We start from the raw sequence: 21,774 nt of genomic DNA on the forward strand, positions 1-21,774 counted from the left end.
TGGCTGAAGATGATGATACAATACCGACTTTACTGATTGGTTTATCTTCTCCCCCCTCTTCCCTCCAAGCTGGTTGCAAAGAAATTCCAAACTCCTTAGGTTATTAATGTCTACATAGCTGCCAAACATTTTCATTGCTACCTGTTTACTAGGAACTGGAGAAAAAACAATTCAAGCTTATTTCCAAATCAGACAACATGAAGTTGAGTATCCCCTATGGAGGACATTGATTAGTTGGGTCTGCAGATTATCTTCTACTCTTACTTGTTTACGTTGTTTGAGCTTCTGTTGTGGTTTAAACCCTAGCCAGACAGCTTGTTCACTCACTCCCAGTGAGTGGTGCCAGGCTGGAAGAAATTGAGGCCCCCCCCTCGCCCCAGGCATCGAAAGAGTGCAACTCCCATGAGTTGAGACAAGAACAGTCCAGCAACCAATGTACAACACAAATCACCACCGCTACTACCAACGACAACAATGATACGAGAAAATAACAAGGGAAGAGAATACAATACCACTGGCCAAGAAACGAGTCCCACCCGGAAGCCCGTGTCCTTCCGGGTAACTCCCAGTTACCCCCCACCCCGGCCATGATGTGCTGTGGTATGGAATACCTCCCTGGCTAGCCCGGGTCAGGCGCCCCGTCTCTGCTTCCTCCCAGCTTCCCCTCCTCCCTGGCAGAGCATGAGCCTCACAAAGTCCTTGGTCAGGGTAAACATCACTTAGCAACAACCAAAAACATCGGTATCACCAGCACTGTCCCCAGGCTGGAAGTCAAAACGCAGCACTGCACCAGGTACCACGAAGGAGAAACATGACTGCTACTGCTGAACTCAGGACATTATCCACCCCTTATTCCATACCATTCACGTCATGCTCAGATCCCACATTTTCAATACACCATCGCTCTCCCACATATATACATCCATATACACACAGACCAAGAGAAAGAGATCATTTTCTTAGTGCATGGACCAATCCCTATAATGCTGCCGAGTCCATTCGATCCATGATATCAGGTTCCATCTCTTGTAACAATCTTTCAGGGCAGGAAAGGCTGTGTGCAGTATTGGATCGTTGCCTGATGATGCTGGTCGTTCCTTTACTGCGGAACTCATCCGGTTCTATCAAAGTTCATTCTCTGTTGGGATGATGGTTGGAGGGAAGTCAGGGCTAGTCTCTGGTGACCTGGAGACATCTAGTTGATGGGCTATAAAAGTATTACAGAGCAGGCAACAGCATACAATTAAGTTCATTGGCTGTTTTCCCCTAAAATCAAATCCCCTTGAGGTATACATCAGACTTCCCCATCTTCCCGCATTACCCACCAAGTATATCCAGGTCCCTGAGCAAAAGCAATCCCACGAGTGGGTTTGCCTTTACCTGAAGCAGAAATAACCCAGACTGTCTTCCCCAGCAAATTCTTCATATGCACCACGGGAACTTTGTCCCCCTCTACAATATGTAAAAGTTCTGACTGGGCTGGGCCAGCCCTGTTGGCAGATCCTCTGGTGTTGACCAACCAGGTGGCCTTTGGTAAGTGTGTATCCCGATGCTTGAAAGTTCCCCCACCCATTGCTCTCAGTGTAGATTTTAACAGCCCATTGTACTGTTCAATTTTCCCAGAGGCTGGTGCATGGTAGGGGATGTGATATACCCACTCAATGCCATGCTCTTTGGCCCAAATATCTATAAGGTTATTCCAGAAATGAGTCCCATTGTCTGACTCAGTTCTCTCTGGGGTGCCGTGTCACCACAAAATCTGTTTCTCAAGGCCCAGGATAGTGTTCCGGGCAGTGGCATGGGGCACAGCGTATGTTTCCAGCCACCCGGTGGTTGCTTCCACCATGGTAAGCACATGGCGCTTGCCTTGGCGGGTTGGTGGCAGTGTGATATAGTCAATCTGCCAGGCCTCCCCACATTTATACTTCAACCATCGTCCTCCATACCAAAGAGGCTTTAACCGCTTGGCTTATTTAATTGCAGCACATGTTTCACACTCATGAATAACCTGGGCAATAGTGCCCATTGTTAAGTCCACCCCTCGATCACAGGCCCATCTGCATGTTGCATCTTTGCCCTCATGGCCTGAAGTGTCGTGGGCCCACAGGGCCAAAAATAATTCACCTTTATGTTGCTAATCTAAGTCCATCTGAGCCACTTCAATCTTAGCTGCTTTATTCACTTGGTTGTTCTGGTGTTCCTCAGTGGCCCGACTCTTGGGTACATGGGCATCTACGAGACGGACCTTCACCACCAGGTTCTGCACCCGGGCAGCAATATCTTTCCACAGTGCAGCAGCCCAGATGGGTTTACCTCTGCGTTGCCAGTTGCTCTGCTTCCATTGCTGCAACCACCCCCACAGGGCATTTGCCACCATCCATGAGTCAGTATAGAGGTAAAGTACTGGCCACTTTTCTCGTTCAGCAAGGTCCAGGGCCAGCTGGATGGCTTTCACCTTGGCAAACTGACGCGATTCACCCTCTCCTTCAGCAGTTTCTGCAACTTGTCGTCCAGGACTCCATACAGCTGCCTTCCATCTCCGATGCTTTCCCACAATATGGCAGGACCCATCAGCAAACAAGGCATACTGCTTTTCACTTTCTGACAGTTTATTATATGGTGGGGCCTCTTCAGCGCGCACCACCTCCTCCTCTGGTGACATTCCAAAATCTTTGCCCTCTGGCCAGTCCATGATGACTTCTAGAATGCCTGGATGACTGAGATTTCCTATTTGAGCTCGTTGTGTAATTAGTGCAGCCCACTTACTCCATGTAGCATCAATTGCATGATGTGTAGAGGAGACCCTGCCTTTGAACATCCAGCCCAGCACGGGCAACCGGGGTGCCAGGAGGAGCTGTGATGCAGTGCCAATCACTTCCGAAGCAGCTCGAACCCCTTCATAGGCTGCCAGTATCTCTTTCTCAGTTGGGGTATAGCTGGCCTCAGATCCTTTGTATCCCCAACTCCAAAAGCCAAGGGGTCGACCTCGAGTCTCCCCTGGAGCTTTCTGCCAGAGGCTCCAGGTAGGACCGGTCTCCCCAGCTGCAGTGTACAGCACATTTTTTACATCTGGCCCGGTCCGGACTGGTCCAAGGGCTACAGCATGAACTATCTCGCGTTTAATTTGCTCAAAGGCTTCTTCTTGCTCAGGGCCCCATTTAAAATCATTCTTCTTCTGGGTCACATGATAGAGAGGGCTTACAATCGAACTGTAATTTGGGATGTGCATTCTCCAGAACCCCACAGCACCCAAGGAAGCTTGCGTTTCTTTCTTATTAGTTGGTGGAGACATTGCTGTTATCTTGTTCATCACATCTGTGGGGATCTGTCTATGTCCATCTTCCCATTTTATTCCCAAAAATTGAATCTCCTGTGCAGGTCCCTTGACCTTACTCTGTTTTATGGCAAAACCAGCTTTCAGCAGGATTTGGATTATTTTCCTCCCTTTCTCAAAGACTTCTTCCGCTGTATCGCCCCACACAATAATGTCATCAATGTACTGCAGGTGTTCTGGAGCCTGCCCCTGTTCCAGTGCAGTCTGGATCAGTCCATGGCAAATGGTAGGGCTGTGTTTCCACCCCTGGGGCAGTCGGTTCCAAGTGAACTGGACGCCCCTTCAAGTAAAAGCAAACTGTGGCCTGCACTCTGCTGCCAAAGGAACTGAGAAAAATGCATTGACAATATCAATCGTGGCATACCTCTTGGCTGCCTTTGACTCCAGTTCATACTGAAGTTCTAGCATGTCCTGTATGGCAGCACTCAATGGTGGTGTGACTTCATTCAGGCCACGATAGTCTACTGTTAGTCTCCATTCTCCATTAGACTTTCGCACTGGCCATATGGGGCTATTAAAGGGCGAGGGGGTCCTGCTGATCACTCCCTGACTCTCCAGTCTACGGATCAGCTGATGGATGGGAATCAGGGAGTCTCGGTTGGCGCAATCTTGCCGCCGGTGCAGTATTGTGGTCGCAATTGGCACTTGTTGTTCTCGACTTTCAGCAACCCCACAGCAGAAGGATCTTCTGAGAAACCAGGCAAGGTGGACAGCTGCTCAATTTCCTCTGTCTCCAAATCAGCAATACCAAAAACCCATCAGTACCCTTTTGGGTCTTTGAAGTACCCTCTCTTGAGGAAGTCTATGCCGAGGATACATGGAGCCTCTGGACCAGTCACAATAGGGTGCTTTTGCCATTCCCTCCCAGTCAGGCTGATTTCAGTCTCCAGCACAGTCAACTCTTGGGATCCTCCTGTCACTCCAGAAATATAGATGTGTTCCACCCCTTGACAGCTTGATGGCATCAGGGTGCACTGTGCACTGGTATCTACTAGAGCCTTATACTTCTGTGGGACTGATGTGCCAGGCCATCTGATCCACACAGTCCAGTAAATCCGATTGTCCCCTACCTCCACCTGGCTGGAGGCAGGGCCCCTCTAATGGTCATCACAACGTTGGACACTTAAGTCGTGGTGAAAGGGGTTATTCTTTGTTATCAGAGGGGCTGGAATAAAATCAGCTCTTCCACTCCATCTGGGAAACTGCTCACCAGAGACTGAAGCCATAGCTCTCATGGGATGATCAGTCTTGACCCTTGCTCCCCTCTTCAGTTCACTCACCCGTTCCTCCAAAGCTGAAGTAGGTTTTCCATCCCACTTTGTCATGTCTTCTCCGTGATCCAGCAGGTAAAACCATAGGGTAGCCTGTGGCGTATACCTCCTGTATCTCCTCTCTCAAACAATAGGATGCCTTTTGTTAATAGCTGAGATGTGTGTTGGTACACATGAGGAGCTGGATAAATCAGATAGATCGTCCCTCAATTGTTTGAGGTCCTGGGACAGTTTTTCCACAGCTGAGATGATGCAAGGGGTGAGATTGTCTTTGAGCTCTCAGAGTTTATGAATCATTTCATCCACTGTTAGTGGTACTATGTCATTCCAGGTTACTGTTGCCAATGAATGGGCATATAATGACGGTGCATTCTGTGTAAGTTTTCGCCACATGGGTCGTGTACATTCAACTTCATCTGGATCTATGGATGTATCCCCGTTATTCAGCTTGATGTGATAGATCATCTCTACAATGGCCGATTCCCTCAGAGACTGGATGCCTTTGTCTATAGTAGTCCACTTGGCCGAACGACTCATAACATCATCCTTGTATGGAAACCTGTCTTTCACAGCTGCCAAGAGCCGCCTCCAAAGACCGAGGGACGTTTTCTCTCTTGCAATTGCTTTGTCAATTCCCCCTTCTCTAGCAAGTGATCCCAGCTGCTTGCCTTCTGTACCTTCTAGCTCGTGACCATCGGCCCCATTGTCCCAGCATCGGAGTAACCAGGTGATGATGTGCTCCCCTGGTTGATGAGTAAAATCTTTTCGCATATTCCATAGCTCGGTTGAGGTCCGGGGTCGAGAAGTCACCTCTTCTTCTTCTTCTTCGTCATGTGATGATGACTCCTGATCGGATGCTGGACCGGGTGGTGAATTCATTGTTTCTTCATCTTGCTTCACCCTTCTTACCTCTTTTTTGCTTGTTCTCTTGCGTACAGGGGTAATCGATATTGGTACGAATTGGTCCTCTGGTTTGGCTGCAGTGATTATCACTGTGGTTTGAGTAGCGACTGTACTTGTTGCTGGGGATGGTGCAGCTGCTGTGCTTGGAGCTGGGGTAACCACGCTGTCTGTTGCAGTCAAAGTTTGAGCAGCGGCTGTACTTGCCGCTGGGGTAGCTGCGCTGTTCGTTGCAGCCAAAGTTTGAGTAGCGACTGTACTTGTCGCTGGGGGTGGTGTAGCTGCTGTGCTAGGAGCTGGAGTAGCTGCGTTGTCTGCTGCTTTGCCCTCAGATCCGCCAACATTCTTTTGTTTTTGAAGGTGCTGGATAGTGTTGAACAAAGCCCTGTAAGCATAGGCCAAGCCCCAGCACGTTGCCGTGATTTGTCCATCTCTGGTATGGCCAGAATGACCACACACCTCATTTAAGTGTTTTACTAATTCTTCTGGATTTTGCAGTTGTTTGGTAACGAAATTCCAAAGTACTGGAGGGGCCCACTGACCTAGATACTTGCCCATACTATCCCACACACCCTGCCACTCATGACTGTCCAGCCTCAGGGAAAATCTCTTGGTCCTCCTACACCGTTGTTTGACCCCAGACAAGACCCAAACCTGACTCTGCTTAACTCTTGAAATCAGTCATGGGCAAAACACACTCTGTATGCATGCTAGCATGGTGATTCCCATCACGATCAGCAAACAAGTCTCAACAGCATTAAAAGGCCATTCAAAAACTTCAAAACTCTCAAATGTAAATGGTCTGGGGGGAGGACTGGGAGGGTAAAAGGATGTCTCCTTCACAGGTTGAGCACCTGAGAAGGAGAAAAAAGATGTGCAATTGCTAAGCACTTCTATTATATACCTCCCAAAGTATAAAGGTGGTGACCACACTGGGAACATAAGCCAGATCAGTTTCATGATCAATGATTCTATTGTATTACAAGTCATTACCATAAAGTACAATGAGGCAAAAACCTTAGCCCAAGTCCCACACTTGAAAAACACTAATACAGCAAATACCGGATGGAAGTAAGGTACGATATACTGAAACTGTGAGATCAAGAGGAACAACCTTGAGAGCCAATAAATCAGCATTGTGACGAGTGACTATTAATCCGGTCAGATCTGCCATTATCTAAACCCCTCGTGCCCCATGTTGGGCGCCAAAAGAACTGTCGTGGTTTAAACCCTAGCCAGACAGCTTGTTCACTCACTCCCAGTGAGTGGTGCCGGGCTGAGAGCAATCGAGCCCCCCCCGCCCCGGGGCTCTCCCCTTCCCCGCTCCTGGAGGAATGGGGAGGAGGATCGAAAGAGTGCAACTCCCATGGGTTGAGACAAGAACAGTCCAGCAACCAATGTACAGCACAAATCACCACCGCTACTACCAACGACAACAATGATATGAGAAAATAACAAGGGAAGAGAATACAATACCACTGGCCAAGAAACGAGTCCCACCCGGAAGCCCGTGTCCTTCCGGGTAACTCCCAGTTACCCCCCACCCCGGCCATGACGTGCTGTGGTATGGAATACCCCTTTGGCTAGCCTGGGTCAGGAGCCCTGTCTCCTCTTCCTCCCGGCTTCCCCTCCTCCCTGGCAGAGCATGAGCCTCACAAAGTCCTTGGTCAGGGTAAACATCACTTAGCAACAACCAAAAACATCGGTATCACCAGCACTGTTCCCAGGCTGGAAGTCAAAACACAGCACTGCACCAGCTGTCACGAAGGAGAAAAATGACTGCTACTGCTGAACCCAGGACAGCTTCTAACAGGATTTTCCCCCTCCTCCTAGAATTCTGGTTACATGAAGGTTTTGACACAGAAACCAGGAAGGATGTGAAGACTTATCATCAATCTTCTAGTACTAGACTGATTGCGTCATTGGTCACTTGTGATTGACCCAGGAAATGACAGTCTTGTTCAGAATGTGTGGGTGAAGGTCTTCCCGAATCTTCGTTAGAGAAGGATAGGAGAAGGAAAACTCTTATCTTCAAAACTGGGCTGATGGAGCTCATCTAGCCTTGTATGGTCTTCCATCAAAGAGAAGGACACTCTTACAAAACCTATGACCTTTGGACTTTGCTGTCTCCATCCTAGCTAGCTAGGCCATGGCAGTTAAACCTCAGGTGTAAAGAGTGGGGCTAGTTCTGCGCAAGCTGCGCTTCACCTAAAAAATCCACTGCGCAGGCTGGAAGGGCTCACTTTCACTTGTCTGTATGGACAGGCAAGGGTTGAAATGGCAGCTGACAAGGTGCATGGGTAGCTGCAGATCCAACCTTGCATGTGGGGGGATCAGCGCATGGGTAGCTCAAGATCACTCAGGAGATGTCCTGGTTGGACACTTCCTGATTGCCTAAGCGCCCTTTTTTCCAACCAGATTTGCATATCCCACATGCCCTTGGTCATCGTGCTTGTAGTAAGCGTGGTTAAAGCCCTTCCCAAATCTTCGCTCGCCAAGTCAAGCCATCAATCATAAGGGTTTTCCCCTCCCATGGTATGCACAAGTGAAGAAAGGCCTTATGTGGCTGGACAGTGAAGACTTTAAGAACGTGAATGTCCCCATCAAACCAACCTGCACATAATTTAAAAGAGCAAAACGAATAGTTACTTGAACAAGACTATACTAGCAAAAGGGTGTGTGGATCATGAATTGTCACTGCTAGCTTCCTTTCTTCAGGCAAAATTTGCTGCTAGCAATGGAATTCATGAAGGTAAAAGAGGATTTCCAGGAACATATGTATATTTCCAGGGATACTTATTAATTATCTTACCTCCTATATATTCTAGGCCAGACAGTTGAAAATAATAAAACAAACCCTCAAGGAACTTTGCTCAAAATGAGCCAGTTGCTTCAAAGACGTCAATGCACTGGGCTGGATGGGTGATCTGTGAATTTGGCTGTAGAAGTTCAGTAACCAAGAAGAAACAATATTTTGGTTGGGAAATATTCAAGTCTCTGGTTTGGTTGGAAACACTAGACATCCAGTTTTTCTGTGGGGTGCCATTAACCCTCTCACCCTCCACACCCCAGTCTACACTCATTTGAACTGGAGGTTGGATGAGACACAGCTGTGCAACAGCATGATGGGTTGGCCAGGGTGGAAAGTCCTGTGCTAGGTTGGTTGTGCGGTCATTGTTTGGGTGTCTCAAAGTCTTTAAGTAACTTCACTGGCTTTGGTGGCATGGTATTCTGCAAAAGAAAAGGTATTTAGCCCACCAATCTGATCTTTATGGAGCAGCTGCTTCCTGTCTCCACAGCTGACTGCTCACTAATGGGCTCCAAAATGAAAAAAAAACAGCTTACCTGTCTCTTAGCCCAGAGTTTTGGGTAGTCATAAGACAAAGTCATAAAACTGTTGTGATGCCAACTGAGGGGAGCCTAGGATTTAACCATAATTTTGGCACCGCAATCCCGTTGTGATATCCCTCACCACTCCAGGGTGGGGTGCCTTTGCTTCCAGCCCTTCATGTGCCAGGAAAAATGGAGGCAAGAAGGGTAAAAATAGGCATTAAACATAGGACAGTTGCCATTGCATGATGGCAATCTTGCCTCCCTGCTGCTTTGGAGATGGCGCATGGAGGAGACTTGGGCTGTCCCACAGCCGTTCTTTGATCAATTTGTAGGTGGAGTGATACACATGCTTTTTCGAGGAGAGAGTTTTTGCTTGCCAAAATGCTTTTGGAGCCTGTGCAAATCTTCCTGTCAACCTAGGAGCTCACATATATGCTCACATTGCTATTCATACCACCTTGAAGTCAACACAGCACCAAGGAGAGCTTGGTATGACAGGCTTTCAACCATGAAGCTCATCATGAGTGGTCTGTCTGCCAGCAGTTCATCTTTGACACAAACAGCCATGGGTTGTTCTAATTCAGACAGTCATCCTGTCATCCTCTGGCCATCAGAGCACAATCAATATATCTGCAACCATACATGAAAAGAAGACACTCTTAATTCTTTTACGCATCCACAAAGATCTGAAAAGTGACCAGTGAAAGAAGAAAATGCTACTTGGTCAGTATTTTCTTTTCTTTTTTTTTTTTTTTCTTCTTTTTTGCAAACGTGTTAAAAATGATTTCCTGCCTAAGGAGGCTTCATGAGAGGGAAAAGTAAAGCCAAGTTACAACTTCTTAAAAATAGGAATAGCATTTTATAATTTTTTCCTCCCCCCTCCCTCCCCCCTTACCGTGCAAAGCCACCCCACCCTGTCTGACTCACTCTTGTGTCTCACTTGGAGAGAAAGGCTTTCCCCCAAAGGGGGCACCTGCTCAAGAACATGACATTCAGGGTGGTGTTGCCTCTTTGCACTTTTTGAATCTTTTCAAATAGCTTTATATCTATGACTGCAGGGACCTTCACACAGACATAAGCATTACCAGTGGAAGAGACATGTTGTCATATCCTTGCAGTAAGTAAAGAGATCAGATCTTCTGGAAAATTAGTCTTCTTGGGCCAAGCTGACTCAATGGCTTGGACAATAAGACATCTCTTCTGTATCGGCTCATTTTCAGTGTTATGCTCCTCAAGCAGCGAGTTCTCTACTATTCTGGGAACACACATTTGACCTCTGTTACAGGGGTTTATTGTCAACATGCATCCACTGGGAGCCTCAGCAACTTCTCCCATTGTCTATTGTATTATAAACAGGCTTATAAAAGCACTGCAGGAAAGCAAATAATTCACCAAAGTGGAAATCACTTGTAACTCAAAAGTTTAACTTTCAACTTCTATGTCTTGCAGTGGCAGGAGAGGTGAGGCAAGGGAGAAGAACTTGCAGCTTGCTTTCCTTGGTGTTATTATGCTGTCACATGTAGTTAAGTTGGGATGCAGAGATGCTGTGCTGCTGCAAGCTTGCTCTATGCATGTCAAGGAGGAGACCACTGACTCCAAAAGTACAGTGTGAAGTGGGGTTACTGGTCTCTAACATCTTCAAAGGGATAAAACTGAAAGAAGGGAGAAAAGCTGGTGGCAAAGTAACTTTTCTGGCTGATTCTAACACAAAGTATAATTCCTTCTTTACCAACACTCCCACTTTGTGGTTGGACTATTGTAGTAAGCACAGAAAAACTGTTTTTTTTTTAAAGTTGACAATACTTAAGTCACTCAGCTTAATGAATGAATGAAAGAAACCCTGGAGATCATGCTCACCCAAGGGAAGGCAGCATCCTTAGGAAATGTCCCAGTGAGATTAGTCATCTTCAGTTTCATAACATTCATAACATTCAACCTCCAAACTGTGATGTACAGAGGCAGAATCCCCTCTGAGTTTTGAGGTGGTCTCACCACTTCTAATTTGCTCTGTGGCCACACAAACAAAGGACATTTAGAGGCATTTTCAAGAAGGAGAGCAAAGTTTCTTCCCATGCAGAGCAGCACTCAAGCAACAAATAGGGATGTGCAAGCAGCTAAGTGCTTTTGCTGGGCTAATAGACCTGACAGAGGGGACAGGAAAGGAGAAAATGGGAAAACTGGCATTGCTATCAGAGGCATCCTATCCCTTCTAGAGGCAGGGAAGGGATCACTGCATCCTTCCACAGCCATCAGTAGGTTCCAGGGCTAACCAGGTGCCAGCTGTTGGGATACGCTCTAATGCTCAGTCAGGGCAAAGGGAATCACTCAACAGAGCTACACAAGCATGAAAAGAACAGAATTTAAAAAAAAATAAAAATAGTCATTTAACAAAAAGGGAAACAGATGGGAAACACCAAAGAGACAGACAAGCTGCTGTAGACTCCACTGCCCATCCCTGCCACATCTCTTTCTACATGCCACCAATGATGGTGAGGTCAAGGAAAAGTTTTGATTCTCTCTTTGTATTTTTAATGCCCCTGATGCTCTCCTGCTCTTTGTGAAACCTTTGCCTTCCTTTGAGTGCTGTCATTGTCAACACCATCTGATGCTGCAGTTGCACCCTCATTGGGTATACCCCTGAACCAGGCTCAGCAATGCCATGGTTTGCAGAGTAGGACTGGGGTGCAGCCCTGGGCAGCCCTCCTACCTGTACTGTGCCCTCACCACTGTCTCTGAGCTGTTTACAGCCCATGGTTGTGCCTCTTTCTCCAGGAAAGCAAAGGCTTCCATCCCAAGAGGCACCATTTAAAAATTGCTCAAGAGTCTGCAAAGGTTACATTTCCTTGCTTTCTGAAGGCAAAGCAGTTTTATCTGGAAAAAAAAGAAAACCACCCAGCAGCAGCAGCAACAGCAAAAAAAGAACAACCCATGGTGTTTGTTTACAAGAGCACATTCATTAGTGTCTGGAGGGTTGACTCAGTCTAAAATGAAAAGGGGTGGCACCAGGCAAGCTGTGCTGATAAACAAGTCCACCTCCCACCATGGGGTGGTCCGAGAGCTGGCTTTCTTCACCTCACCAGGCAGCCCCAGCCTTCTCCTTCAATGGACCCTTCCCACTGTGAACCCCTGGGGAAGCATGGCTTTGAGGTATTGATGAGCAAGCAACTGCCACCCTTCACTGGGCATCCCTCCACAGAGTGCAGAAGGGTCTTGGCATGCGGGGCTGGGCTTGGTGCATCCCCATGGAGGAAACAGGGGGCCACACACCCCCATCCACTTTGCTCTGCAGGGCTGTGCTCCTCCTTGGTGGCTCGCATGCCTGATTGCATGGAGGAGACCTAAGCTAAGCTTACTTGGCATGGAGCAGAGCAGAAACTCCCACGAACATGCCAGACCTCATCCAACTCAGTCTTCAGCCATTTCACCATCTGCACCTGTACAGGCAAGACAGAAAGGTTGTGTTTTGCCTGCTCCTGGTGTGTAAGGCATCATCACATCGTGCAGCCTGGTTCAGCGATCAAAGGGGCATGGAAATACCACCACAACATGTGCCAAGATGGGTAAAGCATCTGTATAAGGAAGGCTAAATAAAAGCATGTGGGGGCTCTTGAAGTCTCAGAAATAGCATCCATTCCAATATACAGTTGTACTCAAGTACAACTCACACAGCTGATGTACAATTACTTCTACATTGAAAACGCCTCCAAAAGAGTAAAATCCAGTTAACAACCAGGCGCTTTCTAAAGTGCCTCTTTTAGCTATGATTAATATCTGAATTTTGCTAATGACTTCTTCTTTAACTGTCAAAATACTATGTTGCTCCTCAAAAGCAGGGGCAGCTTCTTTAATTGCATATTGGACCTCAGCAGTGAAAAGAAACACTTTTAGAGTCACAGAGTTATAATGTTGTAAAAAAAAAGGATCGACTCTTTAGAGCCATTAGTATGTTCATACCACACTGTACCTACAGAGAGAGAGGAGAGTCCATTTTCACCCTAAGGCCAGGCAGTGATACGCCTTCATCTAGAAAAGTGTCTTCTTCACACACAATAGAAACTGTCAATACCGTAACACAGGTGAGGACAAGGGCTGCAGGCTTTTGGAGGGGAGATATTGCCTGGCTGCAGGACTATCCCCATCTTCATGACCACAGTATCACCCTCTAGAAAGCAGGTATCCAGCTTTCATCCTACAGCTGCATTATTCAGCTGATCCTCTCAGCTCTGATTTCATTTCACCTTAAAACTGCTTTGCTATTAAACTATGAAAGCAAAGCAGCTGTTTGGACCTGAAGACTTAAAACCTCAAGTCACAAATCTTCCATTTATGCTTTTCTTATGTGGTCCAGAAACATTTTCCAGGCTTGTAGCATCATTTGAACCCTATTTTCCTTTATTTTGCCTCTGAAATTGGCACTGAAGTCTGCACTATGTAATCAAAAAGTGTATTTGCCACTGCAGCGCTACATCTTGTGTGGAAAATGGTTTCTCTCATTTCTTCCCCCTGTAATTCTCAGAGTAGCTTGGCACTGTCAGGGACAGGTGTTTAAGAGATGCTCATATATGGCAAATTTATATTATTGCATGAATCTGAAACTTGTTTCCAGTACTGATACAACAGAGGACCACTACTGTGCTTCAACTAAACCTTGGCTTTATTAACAGCACACGGGCTGGGAACATGAATGGCTGGCAAACCTGTATCCTCCAGCATCTGTAGAAAGACATTATGAATTAGAAACTCCTTATTCCACTAAGAAATGATTTCAGAAATCCAGAGCATAAGTGGTGAGCGCTGGTTGGCTATTGGTGATGTCAGACGCATGTCAGTAGTATTACTTAATGGGTTTTCCTTGTCTTTATTCATAAGTTCCATTTCATGTAGCCATTGCCCCGAACAGTAATTATTACACTTTTTGGGTGGTTTTGCTTTTTTGGCCTTTGGCCTCATGCCTCAGAAAACCACCCAGGGTACCAGATAGGAAGACTTTGTGGCCAGTTGTGCTTTCTGGAGTAAGAACTTCCCTCCTCCCTCCCCCAAGTTAAATAAGCCATGTAAACCCTTCAAAATATCTTTGGTTGCCATCAGTCCTATGACGTCATTGATCACCCCAATGAAGAGCTACACCCTGTGTCTCTGGCCAGCTGAGGAAAACAGCTGCAGTAGGATGCTCATTTTTCTCGAAGGAGAAAAACAGATACGAGAGCATGTTTTATGCAAAAGGACGTTTTAGAGCAACTGTTTTACTTAACGTTGTATATTTACACAATTCTAGTGTCTTCAAACATATGACGCAGTTAGGAGCCTCAGAGTTGGTATTTACCTGTCTTAATACATCTCAGTATATACTTGGGAATTTACTTTGAAGTTGAGTGACAAGACTCTTTACCCATGCACTTTCAGTTTGCTTCAGATTTGAAGCTGATTTTTATACCATATTATAACCATATTTATTTAAGTTCCCACATTCTGTCAAAGTCTGTTTACACAGAGAACATTTGTTTTCACTACTGCTTGCGAGGAATGGATACAATAAGTGCCAAGGGATTTTAAGAAGTTGAGAGAATTAGTATTTGGAAACAATACATTAGGCTATTTGTAAGGGGAAGATTCATGGAGCACAGACACATTCTCCACTAAATCTATCAGGATGTAGTTCTCATGGAGACAAAGCATATCCAGTCTCTTCTCAAGTTTCAAACATTCTATAAAATCAAGAGAATTTCTAGAAAAAGCAAAGTGGTGGGGGTTTGTTTTTTTCGGTTTTTTTTTTGTTTTTTTTTTGGGGGGGGGGTCAGAGAAAAATGGATAAAGTAGGTTTGCATAATTTTGTGTGTTGAAATCAAACTTAGTCTGACACTAAAAACTAGCATCTGCTGCTGCCCAACAGCACCCCTTTCCAATTGCACTGTTTTGCCATGACGCGTGCTAAACTAGGAATTATGACCAAATTATTTGTCAGAGGTTGTTTGTCATAGCTTTAACGCACCATGGTAGATTTCAGCATGTACTAGACTGGGTAATTCAGATTTTTAGACTGTCATAAAGAATATTTTATCTCACTGAATACTGCTTGCAGCTCTGAACATGTGGGGATTTGCTTCAACATTTCTGTGTCTCAGAGGCTGATGTTACAAAATATCAGGGGTAATCTTGAAGCTTTGGTTTGCAAATAAGGAAAGGTAAAAAAAATAGGGGTCTATGCTTTATTTTGTTGTATTATTTATAAAATGATCAGAGCACCTGCTTGTAAGGCAATACTCATCATACGTGCTGTTGAGGTGCAAATTGAATAATGGCTCCCCAAAAATCAGCATTAGCATTACCAGTTGTAAATGCTGACACATCATCAAAATTCATGTCACTTGATTTTAGATATTATAATACCCTTCACATTTCAAATATTCCTAGGAGATTTCCGCTGCTATCTGGAAAATAATGAAGTATGTAATGGGTTATTCCCTCCATGACTGCACCCTAACAAGCTAGGAACATGGGGATATTTCCATTGAAATATTACAAAAAGTAGAAAAAAAAAAAAGACTAGTCTTTTTTACCAAGCCTTCAATTATAGATTTATTCTGATGCAAATATACAGCTGAACTGAGGCACTGTATTTAAGCTATGTGTGAATGCCAGATAATATGCCTGTATTCTGTATTTTATATTAATTTCTTTCAACAAGATTGTGTTGTATTTTGACCCATTCGCATGCCCTCTGTAGAGCAGATCTTGCTTATTTTTCCTTTTAAAATCCCTACGCACCAACCAACCAAAAGCTCTTTCTGTAGGTTTGTTGTTGGAGGCTAAGCTAGAATATATTTACAATCCATTTTGTTTCCCTGTTGCCTTAAACCTGGCTGTCCATTATGAGCCGACAACATTTTCCTGCAGAAAAAGCAGGTTTTCTTTACTGCTCAGTAACAAATGGTTCATGTATTTACCCCAAGCCCCGCAGCTCTCTCCTGATTCTTACCACCCCATCCAGTGCCAAGTTCCCTACTAAAAACATTTTTAGCTTGAACTGCATTGACTGTAAAGCGCAAGAGGTTGCAGGAGACACACAATGCCTCCCAGTGAAAACACCTGCAGAAGGCTAAATGATTATATTTTATCCACAGCCTTTCTTGGTTGAAGAAGCAACGTGACTCATCTCCTGCTTTTCCCAGAGCAGCCCCCAAACACCTGTAATTACTGTCAGTCTTTACCCACATTAAAATGAAAGACATCCCCACTGTGTAGCCTGAAGGAGCACACAGGCATCGCAAAGGATGCTTGCAATGTAGGATGGCAACAAGAGAGCTCAGTGGTCCAGACAAAGTCACCAGAGGGAGAGCCAAGTCTCCTAATCTTCCTATTTGAGGTGTGCTGTGATGCTCTACATCATATTAAATATTCAGCGATCATTTCTATTGCTGGAGGACAGTTTCTTTCTGCACTCTCTGCACTCAAGACTTGGCTTCTCTCCTAATCAAATTTTGCTCAGGCAATAAATTAGTGACAGTGTATGTGTCTTATATTTTTAATATATAAAGAACATAGAAATTCAAAGTGTTTCCTCCTTGAGTTGCAGAGTAAGAAGCCAGTTAGGTCCTGCTAACTCTTTGGCCAGGGTGTTTTACGAAGCTTGGAGAAAAGCTCACTCCATCACAGCTGTGCTCATGCCCTTCTTATCCCGGCTTTTGGTGTGCAGCTTATTTGTTCTTCATTTCTGGAAATTGTCTCCTAATAAGAGGCCTGTGCAGGTATCTCTGATATTTTCTGCCACATATTTTGCACAAGATCCATGAGGCAGGGAGCCTTTTGAGATTATAGGTGATGCACAGAAAAATAATGCAATTTTCATGAAGGGTCAACTGAATTGAAATTTGCAGGGTCACAGCCCCTAACCAAAAGCACTCACCACAGCTCAGAAAGCCAGAGGAGAACCCTGCCATTTGAGTCACACAGCATATTTGTCTCATTACTAGATTGACATGAGCCCAATTCAGGGATGTTTTTCCAGGCCGCAAGCTGGTACAGAGCAAATTTAATTGTTCTATGAACAGTCTCCTGCATTTGTTTAGGGTTTGTAATTTCCACAGGCCTCTCATTAATAAATGAGTATGCAGGAATATTCATGTAACACTAATAGCCAGAGGGCATTTCCTGGAAGATCTGAGGTGACCAGTCACAGAGAAATCATGTGAAACCTTCCCATGGGTTAAGCAATGAGCCTGCTGGGTCCGTGAAGCTGCTGTAGGTTGCTTTGCTGTTGTGCAGGTTTGCAGAAAGGTTGCACTGTCCGGCAGCGCCTTGTGCTGGAAACCAACAGCGGCACTCAACCACAAGAGCCATGGCAATAAAGCTGTGTGGATGCTACATGGCTTCCTTATGGTCCTGGCCCCAGGGATAATACTCTGGGAGTTTGCATTAGGGAAGTGCCCAGCACCAGGCAAGGCTCCCATCACCTTCTTCTAGCCCTGTGCACCAATCCCTGTCCTCCCTGATAGCTGTAGCCCCCTCTCAGATGCTCTTTATTTATTCTAGCTGTAGCGTAAAAACTATGGGATAAATAGATCAGGTAGGGAGGGAAATGAAGCACCAAGCTAGAATAATAAAAAAAAAAAAACTAACGTCAATGAGGAAGGGAGAGAGACAGACTCCTGCAGCTAATAATTCTCAGCATGGCCTAGAATAAGCTAAATCAGGGCTATTGTGAGACATCCCTGGGGGTCTGCACTGCTTGGCTCTCCAGGTGTGAAGAGAGGCAGGAGGAGCAGCTGAAGAGCTTGTCTAGCTGGGCAGATCCTATCCCTCACTTTGTTAAAGGGCATGACCTTTCACTGCCCATAGTTCTGCATTAAAGAAGGGAGGGAGATATGGGAAATCCTCTGGTGGTGTGTGCTCAAAGACTTGAGTGTCCACTTCACTGCAGCACCAACTTTGGGACTTCTGGTGACCTGAAGCAGGGCAGCCACAGTGGAGATGCACATCTCCCTGGGCTCATCATCCCTACCCCTACCTGTCACCTTCCAGGAGCTGCAGCCCTCCCCCCTGAGATGTCTGTCCCTGCAGTGGTCAATCCCAGTTGCAATCCCTTGGGTTATTCAGGTAGAAAGTGAAAAAAATTACAGTCGTGCTGGAGGTAGCATGGAGGATACCAGGGAGTAAGCATGCTGAGATGGGAGCCACTCATGACACTTCTGTTTCTCGAAATTGGAAGCAGCCACACCTCTTCCCACATGCGGCTGGACCCTGGGGCAGGCTTTCTGTTATTATAAAACCTTGGGATGCTCTTGCAAGAGGTGAGCTTGTTAGTGAGTGAGTCAGGAGCAAAGAAAAGAACATTACCCTGTGAAGCCCTGACAGCGGCACGGTGGGCTGAGACCACCCAGCTCATCTCAGCTGTGGGCTCATGACCAGGGAGCATGGAGGAAGAGTGGAGAAAGAGCAGGAGCACAGTGCTGGAGCCACCACAGCCAAGCATGGTGAATATTTAGCTACACAAATCCATCTGAAATTCCCAAGAATAACAGGAAATCCAGCCACTAATCTTCAGTCTTGCTTGCTTTGGGGCATGCACACACCCCACAAGGCCCATTGCTGAGCCTTGGGGTGGGGGACATTCAGGTGAAATATTCATGCACTCCTGGGTTGTGAGAGAAGAAAATAAAAATGAACATTAAAAACAAGGAGCGGTGCCCTAGCAAACAATAGCGGGGATGCTGAGCACCCACACAGCTGCCATGGGGAGGGACAACCCCAGCCCTGTTACCCCCGAGCTAGCACCTCAGCTGCTGCCACGCTCACTCAACATGCACTCACTGTGCTCGCTTCCCCCCACAGATGCGCATTATCATCATTTATTCATTCCATGACCTTGAAATCCCTCTCCCTTACCAGAAAAACAACAAATCCCCATCAGAAAAGTGGGCTCTACAAAAGAGAGGGAAAAAGAGAAGAGGAAAAAAAACCAATCCCTAAAAAAAATAAAAAACATGCAACCTCCCATGTTGCTTGTATTAGGTCAGATGGGAGAACTTATTTAATTAGTGACTTTTATAGGGCTTTATTTTTCGATGCCCAGTGGAGTAGTTAAGATTGGTAATAAGAAAGAAGTCTGGTCCCATGCCAGCCCTCCTAAGACAATGGTACTGGGAGGAAAGAGCTGAGCAAGATATTTAGATGTTTTCAATGCTTTGGGTTTTTGGTGTTTTGAAACTTTACTTTTCAGCGCCATATCCTAAAACCATTTGAAGGATGTACATGGAGGGCATGGGAAGGAAATTGTTAAGGGCGGCCCAAGGGGAGGATAACAATGAATAATGGAATGAACACCTGGAAACTGCTTCTTGCTCTGGTTTCTCCATGGCAGGGGAAATTTCCTCCAAATGAGACCTGCTCCAGCACAGAAAGAGGATGGCTGGAGGTTGGCCAAGCACCATATTTTCAGTGTAGATGAAGGTGGATGGGTCAGGTGCATAATCACAATGGATAAGTGGGAGGAGGGGGCATAAGAAAAGTGCCAATTCCTGCTCCGTTCATGCTACCATCCCTTCTCGCAACCCTTTTCTGCCACTCATCCCCACCAGAAAAAACATACTGTAGGATGTTTCCTCCTGTACTTTCCACTGAAGGAATAGGGAAGGAGGTTACAGATTTACGAGTTTCCCATTGCAGGACTGTGTATTTCTCAGTATGCAGGACTGGCATGATGATCTCCCTGGCAGATGCTGGGGAGCAGGGGACCTTTCCCAGCAACCCCGGACCATTCAGCACATGTCCTGAGCATCTTGGAGCCGCTCTCGTGGGATGAAATGCGGCACATATAAAGTACAAACCAAACCAGAAGCTTTATTAGAGATTTTATGGTAGCAGGGTTTTGCTCTCTTCAGGCCCAAGAGGTGTCAACTGCTGAGGTGAGTAGCGAGAGAGAGGATGCCTTCAACACCGGAGCCGGGGGGAGCTCAGTGTCCAGGAGCCTCAGCTCAGAGTGACAAGAGCCACCGAGGGAGCCTCAAGTCCTCGACAGCACCTGCCCAGGAGCCGGCAGCTCAGCTGGCGAGAGCGAGCAGCTGACTCACAGGGGGCAGAGCCTGAAGCAGCGGCACCAGCCCTGACCGGGTAAAAACCTGCCCCAGGGAGCGAGAGCGACCAGGAGCGCGGTGAGGCAACTTGTGCGGGCAGGCGAGCGGGATGGTGAGCACAATGGTGAGCACAATGGTGAACACAATGGTGAACACAATGGTGAGCACTCGTTGTATGATCAGGGCCCGGTCTGGGAGCTCTGCTCTGGCTGCCCCGGCAGTGGCCAGCGTAGGCACCCAGACAGAGCCGATGAGAGGGGAGGCTGCAGTGCAGAGCTCGGGGTGTAGAGAGTGCCTGCACTGGTCTGGTGAGGGGAGGGTGCACAATGGGCAGGGCTGCACTCGGTGCTCCCTGGTGGAGGGCCTCCTGCAGCAGGGGCTGAGCTGCGGGATGCTGTTAATAGACTGCGAGATGTCAGGGAAGCTGAGAGGAAGCAGGAATGCTTGCTCGATGCCCAAACTGTGCAGGGGCCTCGAGCTTCACCTCTACCTCATGAAGGAAAGAAGGAGGCCGTTGACCCGGGAAGCTGGGAATTAGTGACAAAAAAAAAAACAAAACAACAAAAAAAGAAGGAAAAGGACAACCAAAAGCGAGGGGCTTCCCCCTAAATCTGTTGTCCCCACTCAGACCCGCTTTACTGTCCTGCAGGGGGCTAATGAGGAAACGCACTCGAGCCAGAAACAGCCGGCTGATGCACTGCTAAAGATCTCTACTGCTGCTGCTAGGAAAAAGCGGCGGGTCGTAGTAGTAGGGGACTCTACACTGAAAGGGACAGAAGCACTTGTCTGCCGGCCAGACCCCGTCTCAAGGGAAGTGTGTTGCCTACCGGGGGCATGGATCAGGGATGTGGCAGAGAGGCTGCCTGCTCTAGTAAGTCCCACGGACTATTACCCACTCCTGGTGATACATATGGGTGCTAGGGATATAGATAGTAGTAGCCTGGGGAACATAAAGAAGGAGTACAGAGCCCTGGGGGAGGTGGTCAGGGGCTCTGGAGCTCAGGTGGTCTTTTCGTCAATTCTCCAGGATACAGGGGAGGACCTAAAAAAAGCTAGGAGGATTGGCCAGGTTAATAACTGGTTAAAAGGGTGGTGTCATAGTCAGGGGTTTGGGTGTCTTGAACACGGGACCCAAGCTTGTAGGCCAGGTCTAGTGGGGGCTGGTGGAGCTGGTCTGATAAAGAAGGGAAAGAGCAGTTTTGGTAGGAGGCTTGCCAGACTGGTCAAGGAGGCTTTAAACTAGATGTGTTGGGGGAGGGGGGCATCATTCCATTCCAACACATCCAGTCAGTTGCCAGAACCTATAATAAATGCTTGGAGCAATGTAGAGATATCCCAGCTGCTCCAGCCAATGAGCCGGCTTCAGTTGGAGCTCGGCTCAGATGCCTCTATACAAATGCCTGTAGCATGGGGAACAAACAAGAGGAATTAGAGATGTGTGCACGTCTACGGGGGTATGATATAATAGGCATCACAGAAACATGGTGGGATGGCTCCTACGACTGGAGTGTTGGAATGGAAGGTTACAGGCTCTTTAGAAGGACAGGCCTGGCAGGTGGGGAGGGGGAGTTGCCCTTTATCTTAGGGATAGGCTGGAGAGTATGGAACTCTGTCTGGGGACAGGTGAGCAGTCCACAGAGAGTTTGTGGGTCAGGGTTAAAGGGAATATAGCTATGGGAGACTTTACTGTGGGGATCTGTTACAGACCGCCTGATCAAGGAGAACCTGTGGATGAAGCACTCCATAGACAGATAGGAAAAGCCACACGCTCACAGGCCCTTGTTCTCATGGGTGACTTCAACCACCCTGACATCTGTTGGAAGGATGGTATGGCCCAGCACAAGCAATCCAGGAGGTTCCTCGATTG

Source organism: Pezoporus flaviventris, unplaced genomic scaffold, assembly GCF_033815535.1.
Source record: "Pezoporus flaviventris isolate CSIRO_AGI_PZ_B2104156 unplaced genomic scaffold, CSIRO_AGI_Pfla_v1 ptg000036l, whole genome shotgun sequence".
In the NCBI taxonomy this organism is placed as follows: domain Eukaryota; kingdom Metazoa; phylum Chordata; class Aves; order Psittaciformes; family Psittacidae; genus Pezoporus; species Pezoporus flaviventris.